This window comes from Stegostoma tigrinum, chromosome 18 (genome assembly GCF_030684315.1).
Source record: "Stegostoma tigrinum isolate sSteTig4 chromosome 18, sSteTig4.hap1, whole genome shotgun sequence".
Lineage (NCBI taxonomy): Eukaryota > Metazoa > Chordata > Chondrichthyes > Orectolobiformes > Stegostomatidae > Stegostoma > Stegostoma tigrinum.
This window is the reverse complement of record NC_081371.1, coordinates 32,073,046-32,082,295: the sequence shown is the minus strand read 5'-3', so window position 1 is coordinate 32,082,295 and position 9,250 is coordinate 32,073,046. Positions and strand designations below refer to the sequence as shown.

Sequence of the window (9,250 nt, the reverse complement as noted above, 5' to 3'; positions counted from 1 at the left end):
AGGGATGAAAAAGAAAACAGTGTTACTGTCGTCTGATCTACAGTAGTCTGATCCTAGCAAGGACCAAATAGAGGAAGAGTTGAATTCTAAGACAAATGATTGTAGTCTATGGATTGCCACTAGTCCCAGCTATAGACGGTGTGAACTCTGTGGTAACACACCAGACACAGCACAAATACAATGCACAGCCTGCACATGTCCCACTTACCCATAATTCTGTTCAGTTGTATCAAATGCATCAGGCTAGTCCCAACCGGCAGATAGTATTAACTCTCATGTCTGTCACACCAACTGTCTATTCGAACATGGTATTTACAGAAAACCATCTACAATTCATCTCTTCTTAATGAACACTCCAGGAGTCATCTCACAAGCTAAGCCAACCTCCAACTCACTATAATTAGCAGTATTCTCTGGGGAAATCGCTAAACTTTCGTTTAAGTAACTATAATCACCCTACAGTCACAACATGTTGCTTATGTTTCTTCCAGGTGCTTGACAACTGTGACAAGATGTCTCCTATCTACAGACATGGTTATCAAAAAAATTTAGATAGCTAGGCAATGAATCACAGAACATGTAAGTCTTTATTCATTTAGTAGCTTTTATTTGCTGATTACGTAGCAAGAGCAACAGCTTTTCCCCTCTGCCATTTCTGAAGATCACATTTCTATCGACTCAGCTTGCCTGCTCCTCTGATGCTGCTTGGCCTGCTGTGTTCATCCAGCTCTACACCTTGATATCTCAGCACTCTAACTTGTTCCTATTTGTACTCTCAGATAAGTTTTGGACTAATACTCTTGATCTGAACAGAATAATTCTGACTTAATGTACAATTAACAGATTCCCTTCTCCCTCTATAAATGAAAAGCAACAAAAATAGACTGTGTATACACTACCAAAAAGTCAAAAAATTAAATATTTTCATACTCCGTACTAAGTATAACATTGTTAGTAATTGTCTGGGGAGTGATTTCCAAGGAGAGATCCATAAAAGTTGGTGGATACGCACAGACAGAAATTCACATGGGGGTGAGGGTTGCTAAGCTGGGCTTAATGGGGGGAGGTTCGTAGGTGGGGGTGGGAGACATGAAAGGAGAATCACTGAGATAGATTTGTGAGAAGGATTGTAGTTGAAGGAGATTCCAGAGTAAACGGAAGTTTTCATGCTGAGCAGAAGAGTCTCATGGAAGGAAGTTCAAAGGGGGTAGATTTCACTGTAACAGGGTCACACCCTTGAACAACTTCCTGAACAGTGTTCTGGGAGTTCCTACATCACACCGACTGCAGCAGCCATAGGCAGCAGCTTACCACCCTTCTGTCATCCAGTTAGGGATGAGCAATAAATGTTGACCCAACTAGTGATGCCACATCAGGTGGGAAGGTCACAGGAGGAATCTGCAAGGGGAAATCTGTGGGATAATTTGCACAGTGGTTGGTAGCAAAGTCAGAAAAGAGAGGGGGGAGGGGAATCGTGAGAAGTGGAAAAAATGGAAAGAGAGAATGCAAGTCCTATCATTCTCTTTCTAACAATATGTTGAGAGTATCTACACCACACAGATTGCAATTGTTTAAGAAATTAGCTTATCATCACTTTCCCAAAGGCAGCTAGTGATGGACAATAATTGACAATCTTTCCAGTTACACTCACACTAACAATTACAAATATATCGTAAAGAAAAAGACAATGAATGAAGCAGCCGCTACAATGTTGAGGCTACACTTATCCAAAAAGAATGATAACAAAACTGAAATGTTTCAACAATTGAACAGGCGTGACATCTTTCACTCAGAGAAGTTTATTTCCCTGTGAGTCGATCTCATTAAGTTGTTGTGAAACGGATCAGAAAGGTAAAGTTGAGGCAGCCACTTCCATTTACGGATAAGACGAGAATAAGATAGTCACTAATAAATCCAATAGGCAATTTAGGAAAAGTTTCTTTTGAATTTCAGCCCTCGTTTAATTGGTAGCACTCTTGTTTCTGAGTCTTCATGTTCAGGTCCTATATCCTAGTGAGAAAGTAGTGCACTGTCAGTTATGCAGTCTTTCAATAAAATATTAAACTGTGGTGCCATCCAGTAGATCCCTTGTTCTCTTTGAGGACTAGCTGGAGAGTTCTGATCAATGACAAAAAAACAGAACTTCTTGTTGTTTGTAGGAACTTACTTTGCATAGGCTGGCTGCTTGTTTTCCTCATTAAAACACTGGCCAAACTACAACCAAATACTTCACTGGCTATAAAGTGTGATAAGATGTATGGTAGTTGTTAAACGTACCTGATAAATCCAAGTCTCTCATTCCATATCTCATTCCAGAGAGTAGCAAGGATGAGGGAGGTTCAGGATGTTCCCATACCAGCACAGTTGGAACTTGACTCAACAAACAGTAAAGCGAGTGGATCAGACACAACTTTAAATCTGCCTGTCACTTCAAATGGACTCAGGTCTGATTTTAGACTCAGTTTTGAAAAAGGACCTTGGGGGCTGAGATGCTCAGCTATGATAGGCTACTCCCATTCAGACATCTCTGGAAAAAACATGACATGAATAAAATGGTTATGTCCTTTGATTTCTCAGAGTAATCAAACGCACTTTTATTCTTGAGACAACAAAGTGTAGACCTGGATGAACACAACAGGCCAAGCAGGATCAGAGGAGCAGGAAAGCTGACATATCAGATCTAGATCCTTCTTCGGAAATGGGAGAGGGGAAGGCAATTCTGAAATAAGTAGGGAGAATGGGAGAGACGGATAGAAGATGGATAAAGGAGAAGATAGGTGGAGAGGAAACAGACAGGTCAAGGAGGTGGGTTTGAAGCCAGTAAAGGTGAGTGTAGGTGGGGAGTTACGGAGGGGATAGGTCAGTCCAGGGAGGACGGACAAGTTAAGGAGGTGGGATGAGTCTGGTAAGTAGGAGATGGGGTTGGGGCTTGAGGTAGGAGGAGGGGATAGCTGGGAGGAAGCACAGGTTAGGGAAGCGGGTACGAGCTGGGCTGGTTTTAGCATTCAGTCGGGGGAGTGAAGATTTAGAAACTTGTGAAGTCCGCATTGATACCATTGGGCTGCAGGGTTCCCAAGCTAAATATGAGATGCTGCTCCTGCAATCTTTGGGTAGCATCATTGTGGCACTGCAGGAGGCCCAGGATGGACATATTGTCCAAGGAGTGGGAAGGGGAGTTGAAATGGTTTGCAACTGGAGGTGCAGTTGTTTGGTGCGAACTGAGTGTAGGTGTTCCATAAAGCGGTCCCCAAGCCTCCGCTTGGTTTCCCAGTGTAGAGGAGGCCACATCTGGAACAGCAGATACAGTATAACATATTAGCAGATGTGCAGGTGAACATCTGTTTGATGTGCAAGGTCTTCTTAGGGCCTGGGATGGGGTTGAGCGGGTGTAGGGGCAGATGTAGCATTTCCTGTGGTTGCAGGGAAAAGTGCTGATGGTGGTGGAGTTGGGGGAGAGAGTGGAGTGGACAAGGGAGTCATGGAGAGAGTGGTCCCTTCAAAAAGCAGATAAGGGTGGGGAGGGAAAAATGTTTTTGGTGGTGAAGTCGGATTTTAGATGGTGGAAGTGTCGGAGGATGATGCGTTGGATCCGGAGTTTGGTGGGATGGTATGTGAGGACAAGGGGGATTCTGTTTTGGTTATTATTGCGGGCAGGTGATGTGAGGTAAGAGTTGAGTGATCACTTTTATTCTCCATGTGTTCTACTTTACCATGGTGACAGTGAAATAAAAGCTTTCCAGCTACAAACTGTTAATTAAAAATTAAATAGCAACCTTTGTAAATACTGTAGACCCATTCCTGCATGTGACAGGGAGAAGTCATTATAAGGCAGGTGAGCAAGGAGCAGGAATATTCCTTAAATGGTGTCATAACAGATTTTGATGATACTAACAGTTTGCTTCTGTTTACTTCTCCCCTGCTGAAAAGTGCAAGGTTAATTGCTATGTTTATACATCCCATCACTAATGCTGTGATGTTATCTAAGCTGTAGAGCTATAACGTAAACCTCTAATTGCTTCAGAAGCCATTAGCATCAAACTAAAACAATCAAGTTCTAGGCTTCCAGAATTACTTGCAAAGGAAGTGATGGCTAGAACAGTTCTGTCTATGGTAATCTCACCATCCAATCTGTGCTTGTCATTTTTCTTCTGGCCACTATTTTTGATTCAATTACCATGATGTATCTATTAATATTCAGTTGCAAAATAACTCAATGACAATGGGTTACAAATTTATTTATGCCCAGTTCTGGATGCAGGGTTCACAAATTGCAATTTCCTCATTCTTTTACATGATTTCTACGTGCAGCCCAGTGCACATCACATGACTGGTAGCTTAATACAGACTGTCACTGGAAAGAGATTATAACTGGTACATCATGGTAGAGGGAGGGCTCTGAGTGTGAAGGCTTTAGTTATGGACATAACAGGAGGACAAGGTGATATTTCCACAGGGAGGTCCAAGAACATATTCTAAAAGGGAGTGAAAGATGGTGGCCAGGGTAGTTATTGTATGATGCCAGATCTTAAGGACTTAGCAACCCTTTATGATCTGTGCTATGATCCCTGATCTAACTATCAAATTGCATTATGATTTATTTTGTGGCCAGTAACTTTTTGTATTTAGGGTAAGCTAAGTTTGAAATCCCAGTTATCGACCAAGGGTAAAAAATAACCCACAAAATTACAAGGCTTTGAAGAAACAAAATCAACTTTACTATACAATTAACAAGGTAAATGTGGTTGAAGATTAACAGAAAAATTGTGATCAAATACCTCATAGAGCACATCAAATACCAGATGTGGGCATGGAAAATCCGATGGATTTCACAGTAATCCACTCAGTAGTGATATTGTAGGTCACCAAATCTCATTGAAATTTTGCCTCCTTCACAAGGGATTCCAATTCGAAACATTTCATGGTCTAGCCAGGGAACTTTCTCAACACACCTGTCCATGTCCTGATGGTTCAATCTCTTTTTCCCAAGATCACGTTCCCCAGGATTCCTGACACTGTTCAAAAGTCCCTAGTTGCCAACAGAATTTTATACTTTTTCCAAACAGTAGCTTCACCAAGCTGGTGCTGCCCTGGATTTCCTTGAGCTTCCAGACCTAGATTTCTTGATCTTCTTTTCAAACCAAGACGCCCTACTTATGATACTGTATCCTACTGTTTTATGCACGCTACACTCCAGTGACTAAATAAAGGCATGAACACAGCTTCTCTGCCAACAAATGCTCACCTCCCTGCCACACAATCCCTTCTCTCAAGACTACAGCTAACCACGCTACACAAGGTTGCCCTCCAGAATCTAATCACTGGCAGTCACAGCTTTCTGAGGAGAACTATATCTTCCATGGACGCCCTTTGTCCAGATACATAGCATCCATTAATAGCAGCACTTTAACATGTCAGTCATCTTCCCTAATCATCTCACTGACTAAAAGAGTTTACATGCTGTTCACTGGCCCTTGATTAATCAGAACTAGTGAAAACTCCACAACAAGCTCCTCCCTGTTCCGAGGCAGGATTAAATGTAACCAACATTGGAAAATGTTACACAGCAGTGCCTGGCTGCTAACTTACAGAATCCCTACAGATACAAAAAAAGGGCTGTATCATCCCACACATTAACGTCAATTACTGCATTTTTCAACGACATTTCATATCACTGGCGTCTAATGTTCCTTACCCGCAACATATACGCCACAGCAGTGCCCAGCATTCAGGATTCACATGTAACATTCACATAACTCTGCCTCTCATTGACAGTCTTTCTAGACTGCTATCACCACACAGCAGCTTGAGCTGCTCCATCTGCAGAAATATAAAGCCTATAGCCTTCCTCCAGGCCTGTGTGGTGACAGGGTGGCACTGTATTATACGAAGTCAAGAGTAAGAAATAGCTGTATTATAAATAGCCTTATAAAATCCTAAGACTTATTTTGATTTTGTTTAAACTCATTCACGGGACAACAGCACCGCTGGGTAGTCCACCATTCTAATTGCCCAGAGTCCAGTTAAGAGTCAACCACACAATGCCATAGGTCTGGAGTCACATGTAGGTACCAGGTAAGGATGGCAGTTCCCTTGCCTAAGGGTATTATAGTAACGGTTCTATCCTTCTCTCTCCTTCTTCCTTAAGAAAATTCCATATAAAAATATCAGGCTGACAAGCAGAACATGAGAACATAAGAGATAGGAGCAGAAGTGGACAATAGACCTATCAAGCCTATTTCATCAGTTAATACTTCTTGGACGTCAATGGCCCTTTCTCTAAGGGAATGAACCAGCATGAATAGTTCATGGTTACATGTACAATTGGATGTATTGTTGGGTAAAGATGGAAATGAAAATGTTTTTGTTGGTTGTACCATTTATCAGATGATCACGGGACAATGAGGCAATTTCACAAAGAAACTAAATGGCAGCAATTGGGAAATCAATTGTCACAAAGGAAGGTAGTTTCATGGCACTCTCTGATGGCCCATCTGGAAGAAATAGCTTCAGAAGTGATTGTCCTTGTCTCCTCTTCATCCTTCTCCATCTGAGGTGGCCTCTGTATTCCTACAGGCAATGGGTATAGTGGACTACCTCATGTGACACCCACTCCCATCTGTTCTGGAGTGTTTTGCTGAGCTGTCCAAGTTACAGAAATGTAACTGTAGCAATCTAATTTGCCTGTTCCATAGCTCTCAACATTTGCACACTGTCTTCATATTTGGATGCCTGAAGTGAGTCATGAGTTATTTGAACAGAAGATAGTTCTTAGCTCTTGGTGGGGCATGAAGACAGTGAGAATGCCAGACTATGTTAGTATGAAGGCACTGGGCCATCAGAAATCCCACTATTCTATAAACTCCACTGTTGAGAGAGGAAACAATGTATTCAGCTCTCCTATTCTTTCTGAAATCTCACTTTCATGATGCACTTAGGAATGGTATAATACCATATGTTGGAAATCTTGCTTGCTGTTGCCTGGAAAGATTGGGTGTAAAAATATTGAATGCAATTGTAACCTTTAAAGCTGCTATTAGTTTTATTTTCACTTAAGGCTGGGCTGAAAGAGGTGGCGTGGTTCTGCTGCCATCTCCTTAGTGAATAGGAGTCATTTCTTCAGAACGTAGGTCGAAGAGGTGCCCTCGAAAAAAGCTTGTGGTGGGTAGGAACTTCTTGGGGAGCCCTCCTACTCCATTCTTCACTTAACTTTCCCACTCTATAATTTCTGTGCCATTTTCTGACCATGATGTAGATCCAGAAAAATTGTAACCCATAGCTTATGTTAGCATGGTCACCTAACCCTGCTGCCTTCCTGAGTGTATGTAGCAACTCTCCAAGCACAATCCAGTGTACCACATTTACATTGCCTCAACAGTGGAGGCCATGGTGACATGGTGGTATTATCACTGAACTAGTAATCCAGAAGCCAATTCTAATGGATCTAGGGCAAGGGTTTAAATCTCTCAGGAGCAGCTGGCTGAATTCAAGTGAATAAGTCTGAAAAATAAAACCAGTCTGAGTAATAGTGACCACAGAACTACCAGCAATTGGTGTAAAATCCCATCTGGACAATTGCACTTTACAGTATAAAATTCTGGTGCAGACCCACAGAAAATAACGGCACAGTGGCTCAGTAGTTAGCACTGCTGCCTCACAAGACCAAGGACATGGGTTCAATTTCCCACCTTCGGGTGACTATCTGTGTGGAGTTTGCACATTCTCCCCGCGGCTGCGTGGTTTTCCTTCAAATGCTTCGGTTTCCCCCCACAGTCCAAAGATGTGCAGGCTAGGCAGAATGGTCAGACTAAATTGCCCGTAGTGTTCAGGGATGTGTAAATTAGGTGGGTTAAAGGGGGGGGATGGGACTGGGTGGAATGCAGTGTGGGATTGTTGGTCCCAAGGGACTGCTTCCACACTGTGGGGATTCCATGATCTAATGTGGTTGACTTAAATGGTCTTGCAAGTCACTCAGCTCAGGGTAAATCAGGGATGGGCACCAACTGCTGGCCTCATTTCCATATCCCATGAAATAATAAAGAAAGCAGAAGGCATAGCTAGGTCAAAAGAACTCTCACCCATGAATTGGAAGTCTGTTGACATGCACAGACTAGGTTAGGGACACAAATAAAAGTTGGAAGAATTGTTGGAAGTTGCCCACACTGAGCACCCTTCACAGGCTCGGAGCATGTGAACAAAATCTCATGCAGCCTGAAATGTGATTAGTTTCATTCAGGGCTTCTAGCACACAGGCACTAGTTACATTACTGAGTCCAATTTTACATCCTAAAACATGAATTAAATCAATAATTCGAGATCCAGTGTGACTAAATAACTTCACCAGTCAGTCATTCTGCACATTTGGATGTGCAAACATATGAAATAGGGCAGAACTAGACCATTTGGCTCCTCAAGTCTGCTTCCCTGTTCGATGAGATCATGTCTGACCTGTTTATGCCATAAATTATCATCTACCCCCAACTACCATTTATTCTGTTAACACAAATCTATCCAACTTTGTCTTAAGAGTACGACATGAATCAGCCTGCACTGCCTGCTGTGACAAAGTTGCACAACCTTTAAGAGAAAAAGTTTATCCTCATCTCTGCCAATGACAGGATGAACTCTGATTTTAAAACAGTAACTCATAGTTTAGAATGACTCTCAAGAAGAAATCTCTTTTCCAGATCCATCTTGTCAAGACAGCGTTCTGACTATTTACATTGTAAAGCATTTGTTTACTGTATCTCTGAAATAATTGGTCATAAATATGACACATATTAAACAGTTCCATATCAAACTACTGAGATTCATAATCAACAATGATATACAACTGATGTTTTTACATGTTAGTTTTCCTGCTTATAGTTTAGTTAAAAGTTTAGTGATAAATTATGTAAATAAAAACGTCATTTTGTTCTTTACCAATTAATTATCTTGTGCAAGATAAACCAGTTTTAGTGTGGATTTTTGAAAAAAAAAGGATTATGAGTAAAAACTGCAATAGAACTTTCTGTAAAATAAAAGTGAAGTTGTAGTTTTTAAGTAAAACATGGTGTATTTTTCAAGGGTAAAATTGTATCAGAGATAATGGAAATTGCAGATGCTGGAGAATCCAAGATAATAAAATGTGAGGCTGGATGAACACAGCAGGCCAAGCAGCATCTCAGGAGCACAAAAGCTGATGTTTCGGGCCTAGACCCTTCATTAGAGAGGCTCTGATGAAGGGTCTAGGCCCGAAACGTCAGCTTTT

General features: G+C 41.6%; 1 long non-coding RNA gene across 1 annotated transcript; it reads right to left on the bottom strand.

Moving 5' to 3' along the window:
• Positions 1-1,705: 1,705 nt before the first annotated feature.
• Positions 1,706-4,852, bottom strand: LOC125460675 (uncharacterized). The gene is made up of 3 exons (XR_007249309.2): positions 4,776-4,852; positions 2,278-2,527; positions 1,706-2,010 (listed from the first exon to the last, which is right to left on the bottom strand). It is a non-coding gene; the product is annotated as an uncharacterized LOC125460675 (long non-coding RNA).
• Positions 4,853-9,250: the final 4,398 nt, after the last annotated feature.